Source organism: Phascolarctos cinereus, unplaced genomic scaffold, assembly GCF_003287225.1.
Source record: "Phascolarctos cinereus isolate Bilbo 61053 unplaced genomic scaffold, phaCin_HiC Scaffold_726;HRSCAF=1367, whole genome shotgun sequence".
NCBI lineage: Eukaryota > Metazoa > Chordata > Mammalia > Diprotodontia > Phascolarctidae > Phascolarctos > Phascolarctos cinereus.
Genome location: NW_027556098.1, coordinates 48,271,462 through 48,290,694, shown reverse-complemented (window position 1 = coordinate 48,290,694; position 19,233 = coordinate 48,271,462). Strand labels below are relative to the sequence as shown.

Sequence of the window (19,233 nt, the reverse complement as noted above, 5' to 3'; positions counted from 1 at the left end):
TTTAAATTAAAGATATATAATAAAACAACTAAACAATAGGTAATAAGAACCATAAGAGAACATGAACACTTACTATTTTTCTTTATTTATTATATATCTTTGTGTAAATATTCACCATATACAGTGTAAAAACATTAAGTGAACTATATCTAATTTGAATTCAGCAAAGTTTTCAATACATTTATTATCTTTATTTTATTTAGTATCTATTACTGTTATTGTAATAATTATTACTTATATATATATTTTTATTATTATCTATCTTTATGTGATTCTGCCTAAGAGATGGTATCATAGCTTAATTTCTGGGTCACATTTAGATATTTTAATGTTTGGGGATTTTTTTGTGAATGTAAGGAACAACAAAGTCAGTTTGGTTGGCCAATAGAATGCAGGAAATGGAGTAATGTATAAAAAAGCTAGAAAGACAGCTAACTCATTACCAGATTGTGACAGCTTTAAAAACAAGTTTTATTTGATCCTGGAGTCAATAAGGGGGTCCATGATTAGAGGTGGGAGAACGGTCAGAACTATGCTCTTGATCCTTCTTAATCCCAACTTCTTCATTCTCTCTCTTTCTACTTTGACCCTTTCCTAATATCTGCAAATGTACCTATGTGTTCCTCATCTTCCAAAAAAGCCCTGACGGATATTCAGCAAAGACAGCTGCATGAACAGAAGACCACAGAATTACCTTATGTTTTTACTCCAGTATATTAACACTTGCAATTCACAGGAGACCTAATAATAACCAAGAAATCTAGTAAAAATCTACATTAAGTGATTTTTTTTCCACCCCCCAAAATACAAAGAAAGTCAGTTAAAAGCCTGACTGCCAGCAAAGCCGAGAGGGATACAGGCAAAGCAAGCTACAGACTCTTAGAGAAACAAGAAAACACAAAGAGATGTAAAGCCTGGCAAGCTCTTGCATTCAGAAGGAAAAGCATACAACACCAAAGAAAGCTCGAGGGTGATCAGAAACCCTCTGTTATACCACATCGATTATTTAGGAAGTCCCAGGGAATTACCACTGACCAGGCCAAAACAGCAGCAGCATTAGAACCAGACACCTTAACTTCCAAGAAACTCCAATATGACTAGCACTCTGTCCTTAAACAGAGGGAAATTAATATCTACTGCTCTGAACCTAAAATCCTGAGAGACCCAACCTAAAAATATGAAGGTAATCACAGGAATCCAGGAGACCTAAGTGAAAAGCAAATAAATTCAACCAACCCACCAAAACCCAAAGAGGCTAGCCTTGGCAAAAATCATCAATTCATACAGTAAAGCTGGACAGACGTAAATCAAAGAAAACACTGACTAGTATAAAAAATATTATACAGATCACCCATAAGGAAAGAGTAACTCCATAGCAACTGCAGAGACTCAAAAGGAAAAAAATGGATTTTCTTTAAGGGTTACAGAAACACTTAGAAGAAATGCAAAGATTAAAATTTAAATAAAAGCTCTGAAGCAAAGAATTAGAAGGATAAACAGTCTAACACGGAATAAATCTTATCCAAGTAAGGGACTAGTTGAAAACTAGAAGGAACCAAACAAAAATCCATGAAATAGGAAGAAAAATTAGAACAAAATTAAGACTAAAAATAGGGGGGAAAGATATTCTATATCAAAACAAAGAGAGATAGGTAATTGACCTGATGACTAAGATCTTCAAAAAAAAAAACAGCCTAGACATCACATTTCAAGAAATCATAAGTGAAAACTGCCCAGATCAATAAGAAACAGAAAGCATTATGTCAATAGAAAGACACTATCACCTCCTGAAAGAAAACCCAGGAATGTTAGTCAAAATCCATAGTTTCCCACATCAAAGAAAAAATGCTGCCAGTATCTGAAAAGTAGTTCAAGTACCAAGGAAATGCAACACAATCACCCAACACCTGACAGCTTTAATAAAAACCAGAGAGGTAATATTCCAAAAAGCAAAAAATACATACTTGCAATGAAGAAAAACTAATCCTAAAAACCTGAGCATAGCACTACTAGGGGCTAGAGGGGTGGAATGTGAGAGATAACGTTTCTGATTTTTAAAAAGCAAAGCCGAGCAAGAATTCTGAAAAACAAATACAGTAGCCAAGGGCAGTGCTTCTTAAAACCCCCATACGGGATGCTGAGAGCACAGCAAAGGGGAAACAACAATGGCTACAGGCCTTGCAAGCAGCAGCAGCAACAGCAGCAGTAGCAACAGCAGCAGTAGCAACCGCTGCAGTGGGAGGACTGGGAGTACCCAATGCCCACAAACTATAAGGAGACTAAATAATTAAAAAGAGACTCTAAGAGACCCCTGTGTCTAAGGGACACAGAAACAGGTGTCATTTGGTAGATCTGTCAACCATTACACAGTTCCTGGACACATTTCAAGGGTAGTAGGGAATTGTTGGGATCAAGAAGGAGCAGAGGCCCTACCTGAATAAAAAGCAGAGCTCAGACAAGAAGGGCAGTGACCAGACTTCTCCCCGGATCATACTACTCTGGAAGCACAGAAAATATACAGGCATATTTATGAAAGCAGCAGAAGGACATCTGAAGTTCAGGCCAGTAACTCCAACACCACCACCCCCACTTTCCAAAGTAAGCAAAGCCCAATTCTAATATTAAATTCAAACTCAATAAATGAGATAGAAATACAAGCAAATAACAACAAAACAACTTGACCATAAGAAGCTTATATAATAACAGGAAACCGCAAGGTACAAACTCAGAAGACGACAATGACTTGAAAATATTTACAAGGAAAGCCTCAAAGAAAAGTGCAGATAAGAATCAAGCCCAACACGAACTTCTAGAAAAGTTAGAGAGACTTTTTAAGAAAGCAAAAAAGTGATTTTAAAAATCAGATAAGATTGGTAGAGGAAAAATTAGAAAAATAAATGAGCTATGCAAAAAAAAGTTATAGAAAGAGAATTAACAACTTTTGGTAAGAGAGTCATAAAAATATGCTCAAGAAAATAACTCCTTAAAAATCAGAATTGGCCAAATGATGAAAAAGAAACAAAAATATACTGAAAAAGATAACTCCTTAAAAATTAGAATTGGTCAAGAAGCTGATAACTTCTTAAAATATTAAGAAACAATAAAATAAAGTCAAAAGGCTGAAAAGTTTGTGTGAAATATTTCATATGAAAACCAACCTGGAAAAGAGAAAGAGAATTTAAGAATTATTTGACTATCTGAACACCATAAAAAATAAAGAACACAGATACTCTATTTTAAGAAATTACAGAGTAAAATTACCCAGATCTCTTAGAAAGGCAAAGTGGAAAAAAAAAAAAAGAATCTACCAGTCGCCTTCCTAAAAGAAATCCTAAAATGAAAACTCCCAAGAATATTAGAATCAAAATCCCAGGTAAAAGAGAAAATACAACAAGTAGACAGAAAATATTGAAATACTGTGGAGCCACAATCAGGATCACACAGGATTTAGCAACTACCACTATAAAAGAGTGGAGGACTTGCAATATGGTAGTCTAGAAGGCAATGGAGCAAAGACTACATCCAAGAACAACCTATCCAGGAAAACAGTGGATAAACCTACAGTAAGGAAAATTGGCATTTAATGAAAACAGACCACTTTTACGCAGTGCTCATGAAAATACAAGAGCTGAACAGAAAATCTGACAATCACACACAAGATTCAAGAGAAGCATCTAAAAGTACACATGAGAGACTTAAGGTTAAACTGTTTACATTCCTATATGGAAAGATAATACATATAACCATTAAGAATATCATCATTAGGGGCAGCTAGGTGACGCAGTGGATAGAGCAGTGGCCCTGGATTCAGGAAGACCCGAGTTCAAATCCAGCCTCAGACACATAACACTTACTAGCTATATGACTCTGGTCAAGTCACTTAACCCCCATTGCCAAAGAAGAGAGGAGAGGGAGGGGAGGAGAGGGAGGGGAGGGAGGGGAGGGGAGGGAGGGAGGGGAGGGAGGGGAGGAGAGGGGAGGAGAGGGGAGGAGAGGAGAGGAGAGGAGAAGACAAAAGAAGTTTAAAAAGGGGGGCAGCTAGGTGTCACAGTGGATAGAGTACCTGCCCTGAAGTCAGGAGGACCTGAGTTCAAATCCGGCCTCAGACCAAACATTTGATACTTACTAGCTGTGTGACCCTGGGCAAGTCACTTAACCCCAAATGCCTTAAAAAAAAAAAAGACTTATCATTAGGTCAGTTAGAAGGAATCTACATAGATAAAGGGCATAGGCTTGAGTCTGTTATATTGTGATGGATTTCAATAGAAGGGTGAGAAAGGGAGACACTGGGAGAAATGAAGGTAGAGACGAATAAGGAAAATTGTCTCACATAAAAAATATGCAAGGAAGAGGGTTTTTTGGTATTTTTTTTAATGAAGGGGAAAATGTGAGAGGAGCAGGCAACACTTGAACCTCATTCTCATCTGAACTAAGAGAGAGAAAGAAAACATACATATAGGTATAAAAATTCAAATTATAGAAAAGGAGGGTAGAATAGGCGAAGAGAAGAGGAAGTGAAAAGAGGGACAGTATATTAAGGGATGCAGTAACCAGAGGCAAAACAGACTTTTGAGGAGGGAGCAGGGTAAAAAAGAGAAGGACAAATATAATTAGATAAAGGGAAATACACTGGTAACATTCATAACTGTGAATGTCAATGGGATGAACTCACCCATAAAACAAAAGAGGAAGGCAGAATGCATTAGACACCAGAATCCAATAATATGTTGTTTATAAGAGAAACATCTGAAATTGAAAGATGGTCAGAGTTAAAATAAAAGGCTAGAGAAAATTTATGATGTTTTACTAGAAATAAAAAGGACAAGGGTAGCAATCATGATCTCAGATAAAACAAAAGCAAAAACAAACTAATTAAAAAAAGATAATCGTGAAGCTACATTTTGCAGAAAGTACCATAGAAATGAATAACAATTCTTAACATATATGCACCAAATGGGGCAGCTAGGTGGCATGGAGAATAGAGGGCAAGGCCTCGAATCAGGACTTCTGAATTCAAATCTGGCCTCAGATACTTACTGGCTGTGCCATGATGGGCAGTCATTGAACTCCATTTGTCTTAGTTTCCTCATCTTTAAAATGAGTTGGAAAAGGAAATGGCAAATCACTCTAGTACCTTTGCCAAGAAAACCCCAAATGGGAGTCAGACATGACTGAAATGAGACTGAACAACAACAAATACATCAAATGGCACAGAATCCAAATTCTTAAAGGAAAAGTTAAATGAGATATGGGAAGAAATGGACAGTAAAATTATCCTAGAGGGTGACCTCAATTTACCCCTTCATAGATCTAGATAAATCTAATCATAAAATAAACAAGAAAGAAGTTCAGGAGAATGGAATTTTTGAAAAGTTATATATAATAGACATCTCCAGAATTTCAAATTGGAATAAAAAGGAGTATATCTTTTCTTCATCTGTATACATAAGGCACCTTCATAAAAATTGATGCTGTATTTATTAGGACATAAAAATCTTACAAACAAATGCAGAAAAGGAGAAATATTAAAAGTATGCTTTTCAGACCATAATAGTTTAAAAATTAATTGGAAACTAAATATATCTAACCCTAAGAAATATGTATGTCAAGAACAAAAGATAAACAAAAATTTCATTAAAGATAATGACAATGAGACAATATATAAAAATATAAGGCAAATACTTAAGGGAAAATGTATATCTCTACATATTGATCAATTAACTATTAAAATAAATAAAAGAGAGAAAGAACAGATCAACAAATTGGCCATGCAACTTAAAAAACTACAGGGAAAAAACTCTGAAATCCTCATTTACATACAAAAACAGAAATCCTGAAAATCGAAGGAGTAATAAAATTTAAAGGAAAAAAAACACTGAAACTAATACATAAACTAGAAGCTAGTTTTATTTTTAAAAAAAAATAAAATAGATAAACCACTGGCTAATTAAACCTTTTTAAAAAGAAAAACTAATCACCAGTGTAAAAAATAAAAAACAGTGAATACACAATCAAAGGAGACAAAATTAAAGTAATTATTGGGAGTTATTTTGCCCAGATATATGCCAATGTAACTGATAATCTCAATGAAATGGATTAATAGTTACAAAAATATAAATTCCTCACATTAACAGATTGACAGAAGAGGAAGAAAACTTAAATAATCCTATCTTAGAAAATAAAATTGAACATGCCAAAACTTCACACAAATAAGGATGTCTAAATAATTACTGAAATATTAATTACTCATGGGCAGACTGAGACAATGATAAAAATGGCAATACTACTTAAATTAACTTAATCAGTGCCATACCAAAGAATTGTCTTATAAAGCTAGAACTAGAAAGAATAAAAACAAAATTCATTTGAGGGGGAAAAAGTGAAGAACATCAAAAGGGAATCGATTTTTTTTAATGTGAAGGAATGGGACCTAGTAATACTTTATCTCAACCTATACTACAAAATGGTAATCATCAAAACAATTTGATACTAGATGATAGAGTGGTTGATCAACGGAATAGATTAGGTACCTAACACACAGAAGCAAATAAGCACAGTAACATAGTATTTGATAAGCACAAAAATCCCAGACATTGAGTCAAGGACTCACTATCCGACAAAAACTGTGGGGGAAACTGGAAAGTAGTTTGGAAGAATGAGGACTGAAAAAAGGCCCTTGGTTTTGGCATCTAAGAGATAAATGGTAACTCTAGAGAAGAGTAATTTTGGCAGAATGTCAAGGTCAGAAGCCGGATTATATAATGATTTGTTGCAAAAGGAAGTGAACAGAACCATTACATTTTATACAAGTATAATTATAAAGAAAAATAACTATGAAAGAGAAGAACTCTGATCAACACAATGGTTAATAGTGATTCCAAGGAACCAAGGACAAAGTATAATATTACCCACCTCCTAATAGGAAGGTACAAAAAAAGACACACAGTTGTAGGCACCACCATTGAATGGTTTCATTTTGCTCAACCATGTTTACTTGTTGAAAGTGGTTTTCTTCTTTCTTCTTCTCTGCTTTTAATTGAGGGGGAGAGATTGATTTGAGCGGGGAAGGGAGGATTAGCAGTAGAGATGGGGGGGGTTAAATACAAAGGAAAAAAATGCACTGAAGGAAAAAATGCATAGAACCTAGGAGAATTCAGAAGGAAGGACAACTCAGGCAATCTTTAAAGTAATGTAGAGAATTAAGATTTTTTTTTTTTACATCATCCTGAAACAACCAGAAATGCTCTGGTTTTTTGGAGTTTAAATTCAGAATAAAAATTAAATGCAAAAAAATCCTTGCCTAATCTTACCATTATTACTAGCTATCATCCTATATTTTTCCCCTTTTATGACCAAACTCCTAGAGAAAAGCATCTACATCTGGTGTCTCTACTTCCTCTCCTCTCATTCTCCTCTAAACAGTCTGCAATTTGGCTTCCAACTCATCATTCAACTGAAACTCCAGTGGCTTCCCAATGCCTCCAGGAGCAAATGCAAAATGTTCTGCTTAGCAATCAAAGCCCTTCATAATCTAGCCCATTCCTACCTTTCCAGTCTTCTTACACCTTACTCCCCAAAATATACTCTTGAATCTAGTGAGAAAGATCTCCTGGCTCTCCCAAGAACAAGCTACTCCAACTCTCAGCCATGAGCATTTTCTCTAGAACTTAACTTTCCCTCCTCTACTCCATCCACTAACCTCCATGACTTCTTTTAAATTCCAACTAAAATCCCATCATTTACTGGAGGCCTTCCCCAACTCCTCTTAATTCTAGTGTCTTCCCTTTCTTAATTATGTCTACTTATCCTGTATATAGCTTGCTTTGTACATATTTGTTCTCATGATGTCTCCCCTACTAAATTATAAGCTCCTTGAGAGCAGGGATTATCTTTTCCCACCTTTTGTATCCCTGATATTTAGCACAGTGCCTGGCTTAAAAAATGCTTACTGATTAATTGATCTTGATTCCCACCACTACAAAATGGGATCCTGAAAATTTTCAATACTAAAACCCATGTCATCAATTTATATCAAGACTTGAACAAGTGCCATGGAATGTCTACCTCTTTATCTCAAGAGCGTAATTTAAGACATTAATGCTTTCCTACACTACTTCATAGTATTTCTAATTCTAACTTGATGACCTATTATGATATCACTATACCTCAGTCAATACAGTGTCTGGCACTTAGTAGGTGCTCAATAGATGTTTACCAAAATGAACTGAAATTGCTTCTGCAAAGTCAACAAACCCCCAAATTTTTGGCCTTTTTCTCAATTTTCATCTTTCTTGACATCTCAATGGCCACCTCTCATACTCTTCTTCTTCTTGTTCAATCCCTTCTAACTTTCCATCACACTGCTCTCAGTAATAGGTAACTTACTCCTTGTCAATCCCCTTATTTCTGCCTCTTAGTTTCCCTAGCTTCCTTTCAGACTCAGCTCAAGTTCCACTCTTCTGCAGGTGTTTCCCAGTCCTACTGCCTTTCCTTCCCAGACTACTTTCTATCTACTCAGTACTGGGCAGAACACACAAAAATCACTTTAAAAATGCTTCCTGACTTATTGTTTTAGGAAAATCACTGACAGATAATAGAGGAAAGAATGGAGAAAGGAGAAAATTGAGGTAAGAAGACAAAAGGAGACCATTGTAATAGCCCAGACCAAAGTTGTTAAGAGGTCTAAACTAGGGTGGTAACTCTGTGAGTGAACAAAAAAGTACAGATGCATGAGATGCTGTGGTGGTCAGGGTGATAAAACTTGGCAAATGACTGTTAGTGCCATGGATGACACTGCATTTGTAAACTTGAATTAACTTGAAGGACGGTAGTTTCCCTTACAGTGACAGTGAAGATGTTGAGAGGAGAAGGTTCAGAAGAAAGGAGAATACAATGAGAGCTACATGTCTAATGTAATCTGCCTGCTTTTTAATTCTGTGCCACCCAAAAATAAAAGGGACTGTATGGATGGATGGGAGAGAGAAGGGTTTTCCTGTTCGCCATTAACTACCTGGCACTACACTCTCCAGTAAGGGGGTAAGTGGCAGGTGTCTTACACATCAGTGAAGCTATCTTGAGGACAAGAGGAATGTATGGAATTTCACCAGTCCAGCTGCTCCTTGGTTCACAGGTTATTACAGCCCTAAGAAGCAAATCCCTCGCACAAAAGGTATAAAGTTAGGGGCTTGCACAATGCTGGAATCTGAAAGAGTGGGGAAGTTTTGAGCAATAATTGGTGAAGGGTAGGTGTGATGGTATCAGACACAGACCCTGAGAATAGGGTGTGATATGTTCCCACCCTATGAATAGATGATCACTTCCCCCTTCGAATCATGTCCTTGTCTGAGGTCCCACCATGTTGGATGCCTCTATTATACCCTGTCAAGACATTTTGGCAACCTGCACCTCAAGAGTTAAAGCCATCTATGCCTTTAGCAAAGTCAGTGATAAAATGCTGTATGACACAAATTATACTATAACAAAGTACAAATCCTTGGACCTGCACAACTTGGCAGTAGGTAGGGACCAAAACTAAAATAGGCTAAACTTCTTCAGGCTGCAGATAGTCTAATCTCTAGAAAAAGAATGGCAATGGTTTGCTGCCACCGGTCACATGACAAATAGGAGACAGTGCGCAGGCAGTGGCAACCGACCAGCCAAGTTACATGATGGACACAACAGTGACTAGTGGAAGGTGGGTTAAGCCGGGCACAAAGTACTCATTACATCTTTACTTTCTTTTACATCTACATTTTTTGCAGGCCACCTGAAATCCTTTGGGAGGCTGCAGGCAGACCAAGGGCTATATGTCATGCAGTAGATCAATTACATAGAACACACAAAATAGCAGCAAAATACAAACTAAGTAGTTTTACCAAAACAATATGGCTTATCTCAAACCATTCTATCTTTAAACAGATTTACCAAATAACATATTAGATAATGAAAAAAATAAGTCAAAGTGTAGCATTAGATTAAGCTCCTTGATGGGGGCAGCTAGGTGGCGCAGTGGATAGAGCACCGGCCCTGGATTCACGAGGATCTGAGTTCAAATCCAGCCTCAGACACATAACACTTTACTAACTGTGTGACCCTAGGCAAGTCACTTAATCCCAATTGCCTCACCAAAAAATAAACAAATAAATAAATGAATGGAGGGAAATTTTTAAAACTGATTAAGCTCCTTGAGGAAAGACCGTTTTGTCTCTTTTCATGTGCCCAGCACTTAGCACAGTGCCTAGCATATAGCAGACATGTAAGAAATATTCGTTGATTGAAATGACTGAGTGAAAATTTTTTTTTTCTATTCCAGGTCTACAGATCTGCTATTTACTACTACTACTACTACTACTACTACTACTACTACTACTACTACTACTACTACACAAGATCACCTTGGGAAAAGTCACTAACACCTCTCTGAATTTCCTTATCTGTAAGAAACTTGATGACTGATGGTGATGATAGCAAGCATTTATGTGATATTTTTAAGGTTTGCAAATGTACTTTACAAATATCTCACTGAGGTAGATGTTGTAATTATTGTCATTTAACAGCTGGAGAAAACTAAGGCAAACAATTTCTGAGGCAGGAACTGAATTCAGGTCTTCCTAGCTCCAAGACAAAAAGCTCTACACTATGCCTTCTACATGGTCTGTAAGAGCCCTTCCAGCCTTGAATTTTAACTCTGTGGTCTCAAAGTTAAAATCAACTACATTATTAACATTACAAAGAACGATTTTTCAAACATTGTCTAGGCTCAGCTTTATTAACCATCTTGTAAAGTAATAGAGGTAATTAGCATCCCCATTTTATAGATAAGCAATATTAATCTGAGACGTTTAGTGACTTCCCTAAGGTCACACAGCTGGTAAAAGTGGAAGGTGGTATTTAACCTCAACTCTTCTGACTCCAAGTCTAGCATACTATGTCAAGCATCCTCTTCACTAGAAAATCTTAATTCCTTTTCAGGTCCCAGGATAATATTTATGTGTACTTAAACCCAAGTCCTAAGCACAACCACTTTGTTGTAAAGAACAGCTATGTTTGTAACTTAAAAGCATTCCATTGGGAATTGTGAGAAAATGGAGCAATAAGGCAGGAAATTATCTAGCTCTCATGAATTTCCCTGAAAATAAATATTCTCTACACCTCAAAGTGAATTTTAGAGCAGCAGAAATAATTAAAAGTTGGGATACAGCACTCATTCAGCCTAAGAAAACTTGAAAGGAGTAACGTAGTTGTCCAGGCCCAAGCTTATATCACCCAGTCAACAAAAAGCAAGCTAGGTAGCACAGCTGAGAGAGCACGGGCCCTGAAGTCAGAAGGACCTGAGTTCAAATCTGACCTCAGACACCTAACACTTACTAGCTGTGTGACTCTGGGCAAGTCACTTAACCCCAATTGCCTCAAAAAAAAAAAAAGCAAGCCCTGGGGACACTGTGTTGAAGGAAACAGGGGTCCACCAGCTGATCAGGGAAAGACTGGGAAGGAGGAGTGTTTTCTCCACTGGCGCTGGACTGGGCATGCTGACTAGAAGCAGCACCTCCTCCCTACCTTGCTGTAGCTATAGGAAGAATGAGTGTGGTAGCAGAGTGGTGGGGCCCTGTAGGTTGTAGTCACTCCCAGGAACCCAGGGAAAAAGTACAAGCTGACACTTGAGACCACCTGAAAAAGCACAGGAAGCAAGAGTATTTGAAATGGCAGTAGCATCACGGGGCCCGGGAAAGGTCATGGGGAGACAGGGGTTCCTGAGGGCACTCAGAGACCAAGGTGGGAGCCTGAGGAGCAGTGACCACACCTGACCTTGGAGAGGGAGAGGGAGAGAGGAGAGAGAGAGAACAGCCAGAAGCCTGAGACATTATCCCCCTACTCTGGGAGCAGAGCTCAATCTTAACATAAAGTTAACAGTCAAGAAATGGACCATTTAAAAAAAAGAGAGAGAGAAAGTAAACAACAGGGAAAGAACTCAACCACAGAAAGCTACTATACTGATAGAGAAGATCAGGGTTCAAACTAAGAAGGCAACAATGAAGTCAAAACATCTATCTGGAAACTTCAAGAAAAATGTAAAATAGCCACAAACTCAAAAAGAGAATTCTTGGAACAGCCTGAAAAAGAATTTTAAAAATCAAATAAAGGTTAAGGGAAAATTGACTAAAGAAATTAGAGTGATGCAAGAAATTTTTTTTTAAAATCCTTAAAAAAAAAGTCAACCAATCAAAACAAGATCCAAAAACTTATGGAAGAAATGAACTCCTTAAAAATCAGAACTGGGCAAGAGGAAACTAATGACTTCATAAGACATCAACAAATAACAAAACAAAATCAAAAGAATGGAAACATAGAAGAGAACATGAAATGCCTTATTAGAAAAACAACTGACCAGGAAAACAGGTCAAGGAGAGATCATATCAAAATTGTGTGATTACCTGAACATTATGAACAAAAAACCTCTAGACACTAATACAGCAATAAATTATTAAGGAAAACTGTCCTAAAGTTTTAGAACTATAGGGCAAAACAGTCATTGAAAAAATGCCCCAATCATCACCTGAAAGATATCACAAGACTAAAATTCATAGGAACATTATAGCTAAGTTTCAAAGCTCCCAGCTCAAGGAGAAAATATTACAAACATGCAACTACAAACAATCAAAATATTGTGGAGCTACAATCAGAATAACATGAGATTTAGCATCTTCTGCACTAAAAGACCAAAGGTTATGGAATATGATATTTCAAAGAACAAAAACTGGTTTTGCAACCAAAAATAACCTATTCAGCAAAGCTGAGTGGAATCTTGCAAGGGGAAAAACAGTCATTTAATGAATTAAAAGACTTTCGGGTATTCTTGAGGAAAATACCACAACTAAATAGTAAATGTGACTTACAAGAATCAGAAGAAACATGAAAGACGGAGTTTCGCTTACAGAAGCCAAGCTGGCAGAGTAAAAAGGTAGTCGCTCTCACTCTCCCCTATCAACCTCTGAAAATCCAGAAAATATCATCCCAAAAAAAAAAAAACCTAGAACACCTGAATTAGAAGAAAGACGGGAAGAAGCATTGCAGCGAGTCTCCCAGTGCCTCAGCAAAAATAAGGGAGTCAGAACTACAAGGAGCCCCAGGCGGATAAGTACCCAGGGGCATTCATCTGAAAGGAGGTGAAGAAAACAAGCTAAAGGCTTCCTACAGCCCCTGCCTTGCTGATTACAACCCAACACCAAGTGAGCTACTGGAGCCCTGCAGCCTCCAATTGTGAAGAAATCCTGAAGCCCAGGTGGTAGAACAGGCAAACACCAACACCTGGACCTACAAGTGCCTCGGTGGGGGGGGGGGGGGAAACCGGTGGAGACCAGCTCAGAAAACCACCAGGTGCCTTAGCACTCTACCACAAAGGAATCCCCCAGTGCATTAGCAGCAACGAGGAAGGCAGCACTGCAAGAGGCACCACGCAGATAAACACCCTGCAGCACCCATCTAAAAGGAGCTGAAGAAAGCTAAAGGAAAGGAAAAGCAGGCAACCTACAATTGCCTGAAAGTTCCAGCCTTGCTGATTCCAGCCAACATGAGGTAAGCTGCCAAAAACCTATAGCCTCCAATTGCCAGCATAAGAGGCCCCAGCACACAAAGCCAGTGACCAAGACCTAGGCTTCTAACACAAGAAGCTTGGGTCAGTACCCTCTGTTCCCCAGCAGGAGAGCTCAATCTCTTTAAAGGCCAGGGAATAAAGAAACAGCATGAGTAAAAACAAACGTACCATAGATTCATATTATGGGAAGAGTGAAGATCAAGACAGAAATTCTGAAGAGCACAACATTGTCAACAAACCCACACCTGCAACAACAAAAGGGAATAAGAACTGGTCTGAAGCCCAAAAAGCCTTCTTAGAAGACCTGAAGAAGGATTTTAAATCAAATGAGAGAGGTAGAAGAGTCCTTCAAAAATACATTTGGCCAACTGGAAAAAAAATACACTGAAGAAAACAAGTCCCTAAAAAATCAAATTGGCCAACTGAAGAAGGAAGTACCAAACTAAAGAAGAGTATACTGAAGGAAACAAGTCCCCAAAAAAACATAATTGGCCAGTTGAAGAAGGAAGTACAAAAACTAACAGAAGAAAACAATCTGTTAAAAACTAGAATTGGACAAATGGAAACTAATGTCTCTATGAGACAGCAAGAATCAGTCAAACAGAAACAAAATAAAAATGAAAAAATAGATGAAAATGTAAAATACCTCATCAGCAAAACAACTGACCTGGAAAATCGACTCAGGAGAGACAATTTAAAAATTATTGGACTACCTAAAGATCATGATGAAAAAAAAGAGCCTAGACAGTATCTTTCAGGAAATCATAAAGGAAAACTGCCTTGAAATCCTAGAACCAGAATGGAAAATAACCATAAAAAGAATCCACCGATAACCACCTGAAAGAGATCCCAAACTGACAATGCCAAGGAATATAATAGCAAAATTACAAAATTACCAGGAGAAAGAGAAGGTGCTGCAAGCAGCCAGAAAGAAACAATTTAAATATCATGGAACCACAGTCAAGATTACACAGGACCTTGCAGCTTCTACATTAAAAGACCGCACGGCATGGAACATGATATTCCATAAGGCAAAGGAGCTTGGAATGCAGCCAAGGATCAATTACCCAGCAAAAATGAGCATCATTTTTCAAGGGAGGACATGGATATTCAATGAAATAGGGGACTTCCAAACCTTCCTGATAAAAAGACCAGAGCTCAACAAAAAATTTGATCTTCAAGTACAGGACTCAAGAAGGACTTAAAAAGGTAAATAGGACAGAAGGATACAATATGTTGTTAATGGGGGGGGGGCCTGTTTAAACCCCTACAAGGGAATATGACACTTGCAACCCTTGAGAACTGTATTGTTATTACACCTTGTTACAGGAGTATACATAAAGAGGGTGGATATCAGTTGACTTTGATGTAATGATAAAAATCTAATCAAGTGGGTTAAATGGATCCAAATAAGTGGATCAATCTGATCTTAGAAAATGTACTGAGAAAGTAGGAGGCAGACAAGGGCAAATTACATTACAGAAAACACAAAATCCTATTACAGCAGAGGGAAGGGGGGGGAGCATTGTTTGAACCTTATTCTCACCAGATTTGGCTCAAGAAGGGCATAATATAATCAGTTAGGTATAGAAATCTTACTTGCCTTAAGAAGGGAGGGAAGAAGCAAAACTAAAGGGGAAGAAAAGGGAAAGGGATAATAAAAGGGGGAAAGGACTGAAGGAGGCGGTGGTCAAAAGCAAAACACTAGTGAAGGGGAGAAAGGAAAAAGGAGAAAGAAAAGCATAAATGGGTGGGGAACGGATGGAGAAAAAGACACAGATAGTAATCATAACTGTGAATGTGAATGGGATGAACTCTCCCATAAAACGGAAACGGATTGCAGAATGGATTAAAAACCATAATCCTATAATATGTTGTTTACAGAAACACATATGAAAAGAGTGACACATACAGGGTACAGGTAAAAGGCTGGAGCAGAATATATTATGCGTCAGCTGAAGTGAAAAAAGCAGGGGTAGCAATCCTGATTTCAGACAAAGCAAAAGCAAAAATAGATCTAATCAAAAGAGATATTCCAGGAAGGGAAACTACATCCTGCTAAAGGCACCACAGACAATGAAGTAATATCATTACTAAACATATATGCACCAAATGGTATAGCATCCAAATTGTTACAGGAGAAGTTCAGGGAGTTACAGGAAGAAATAGACAGCAAGTCTAACCACAAAATAAACAAGAAAGAAATTAAGGAGGTGAACACAACATTAGAAAAGTTAGGTATGATAGACCTCTGGAGAAAACTGAATGGGGATAGAAAGGAACATACTTTTTCCTCAGCAGTACATGGCACATACACAAAAACTGACCATGTACTAGGGCATAAAAACTTCACAATCCAATGCAGAAAGGCAGAAATATTAAATGCATCCTTTTCAGATCATGACGCAATAAAAATTATATGTAATAAAAGGCCATGGAAAGAGAGACTAAAAAATAATTGGAAACAAAATAATTGGAAACTAAATAATCTAATCCTAAAAAATGATTGGGTCAAACAACAAATCATACAAACAATCAATAATTTCATTCAAGAGAATGACAATAATAAGACAACATACCAGAATCTATGGGATGCAACAAAAGCAGTTCTTAGAGGAAGTTTTGTATCTCTAAATGCTTACATAAATAAAATAGAAAAAGAGGAGATTAATGAATTGGGCATACAACTAAAAAAACTAGGAAAAGAACAAATTAAAAATCCTCAACTAAACACCAAATTGGAAATATTGAAAACCAAAGGAAAAATTAAAAATTGAAATTAAGAAAACTATTGAACTAATAAATAAAACTAAGAGCTGGTTTTATGAAAAAACAATAAAATAGATAAGCCTTTGGTTAATTTAATTAAAAAAAAAGAAGAAAAAACCAAATTACTAGTATCAAGAATGAAAAGGGTGAAGCTACCACCAAGGAAGAGGAAATTAAAACAATAATTAGGAATTATTTTGCCCAACTATATGCCAACAAATTTGACAATCTTAGTGAAATGGATACATATTTACAAAAATATAAATTGCCCAGATTAACCGAAGAGGAAGTAAAATACTTAAATAACCCCATCTCAGAAAAAGAAATTGAACAAGCCATTGATGAACTCCCTAGGAAAAAATCTCCAGGGCCAGATGGATTTACATGCGAATTCTATCAAACATTTAAAGAACAATTAATTCCAATACTATATAGACTATTTGGGAAAATAGGTGAAGAAGGAGTCTTACCAAATTCTTTTTATGATACAAATATGGTGTTGATAACCTAAACCAGGAAGAGTCAAAATACAGAAAGAAAATTATAGACCAATTTCTCTAATGAATATAGATGCAAAAATTTTAAACAAAACTAGCAAGTGGATTGCAGCAACTTATCACAAGAATAATACACTATGACCAGGTAGGATTTATACCAGGAATGCAGGGTTGGTTCAATATTAGGAAAACTATCAGCATCATTGAGCATATCAACACCAAAACCAACAGAAACCACATGATCATCTCAATAGATGCAGAAAAAGCTTTTGATAAAATACAACACCCATTCCTATTAAAAACACTAGAAAGCATAGGTATAAATGGAGTCTTCCTTAAAATAATAAATAGCATTATCTAAAACCTTCAGCAAGCATTATATGTAATGGGGACAGGCTAGAAGCATTTCCAATAAGATCGGGGTGAAACAAGGATGTCCATTATCACCACTGTTATTCAATATTGTACTGGAAACCTTAGCTTTAGCAATAAGAGAAGAAAAATAAATTGAAGGCATTAGAATAGGCAAAGAAGAAACAAAGCTATCACTCTTTGACATGATGATATACTTAGAGGATCCTAGAGAATCAAGTAAAAAACTACTTGAAATAATAAACAACTTTAGCAAAGTTGCAGGCTATAAAATAAACCCACATAAATCATCAGCATTTCTATATATTACCAACAAAGCCCAACAGCAAGAGATAGAAAGAGAAATCCCATTTAAACTCACTGCAGACATTATAAAATATTTAGGAGTCTACCTCCGGAAACAAACCCAGGAACTCTATGAACACAATTACAAAACACTTTTCACAGAAATAAAATCAGATCTAAATAATTGGAAAAACATCAGTTGCTCATGGGTAGGCCAGCTAATATAATAAAAATGACAATCCTACCTAAGCTAATTTACTTATTCAGTGCCATACCAATCAAACTACCAAAAATTATTTTATAGAGTTAGAAAAAATAATAACAAGATTCATTTGGAAAAACAAAAGGTCCAGAATATCAAAGGAACTAGTGAAAAGAAATGCAGGGGAAGGTGGCCTAGCAATTCCAGATCTTAAATTGTATTATAAAGCAGCAATCATCAAAACTGCTTTGTACTGGCTAAGAAATAGGGAGGTGGATCAGTGGAATAGGTTAAATATGCAAGACACAGTAGTCAATGACTATAGTAATCTATTATTTGATAAACCCAAAGACCCCAGCTTCTGGGATAAGAACCCACTCTTTGAAAAAAACTGCTGGGAAAACTGGAAAAGAGTATGGCAGAAACTAGGCATAGACCCAAATCTCACACCATATACCAAAATAAAGTCAAAATGGGTTCATGACTTAGATATAAAGGCTGATACCATAAGTAAACTGGGAGAACAAGGAATAGTTTACCTATCAGATCTATGGAGAACAGAAGAATTCATGACCAAACAGGAGATAGAGAACATTATGAAAAGCAAAATGGATAATTTTGATTACATTAAATTGAAAAGTTTTTGCACAAACAAAGCCAATGCAACTAAGATTAGAAGGAAGGTAGAAAATTGGGAAAGAATTTTTACAACCAGTCTCTCTGATAAAGGCCTCATTTCTAAAATATATAGAGAATTAAGACAAATTTATAAGAACACAAGCCATTCCCCAATTGATAAATGGTCAAAGGATATGAACAGACAGTTCTCAGATGAAGAAATTAAAGCCATCTATAGTCATATGAAAAAATGCTCTAAATCTTATTGATTAGAGAAATGCAAATCAAAACAACTCTGAGGTACCACATCACACCTATCAGATTGGCCAACATGACAAAACAGGAAAATGATAAATGTTGGAGAAGATGTGGGAAAATTGGAACACTAATACATTGTTGGTGGAGTTGTGAAATGATCCAACCATTTTGGAGAACAATTTGGAACTATGCCCAAAGGGCTACAAAAATGTGCATACCCTTTGATCCAGCAATAGCACTTCTAGGGCTATATCCCAAAGAGATCAAACAAATGGGAAAAGGACCCACATGTACAAAAATATTCATAGCAGCTCTTTTTGTGGTGGCAAAGAATTGGAAATGGAGACGATGCCCATCAATTGGGGAATGGCTGAGCAAGTTGTGGCATGTGAATATAATGGAATACTATTGTGCTATAAGAAATGATGAACAGGCTGACTTCAGAAAAACCTGGAAAGACTTACATGGTCTGATGGTGAGTGAAGTGAGCAGAACCAAGAGGACTTTGTACACAATACCAGCCATGTTATGTGATGACGATTGTTAAACTGAACCCTTCTCAGTATTACAAGGATCTAAGACATCTTCCAGAGGCCTCGGGATGGAAAATGCTGTACACATCCAAAGAAAGAACTATGGAA

General features: G+C 36.8%; 1 protein-coding gene across 7 annotated transcripts in view; it reads right to left on the bottom strand.

Annotated features, from left to right (window-relative positions):
- DYRK1A (dual specificity tyrosine phosphorylation regulated kinase 1A) overlaps positions 1-19,233 on the bottom strand; it is a 188,235-nt gene that overhangs the window by 124,219 nt on the left and 44,783 nt on the right. Inside the window, exon 1 of one of the 7 annotated variants that reach the window (XM_078146525.1) lies at positions 4,673-4,737. The exons of 5 other annotated variants lie outside the window; for them this stretch is intronic. The gene's annotated coding sequence lies outside the window, so the exon portion shown is untranslated. Of the gene's footprint in view, positions 1-2,433; positions 2,499-4,672; positions 4,738-19,233 lie in introns of those variants that run through there. One more of the 7 variants, XM_020995855.2, reaches the window with a different exon arrangement.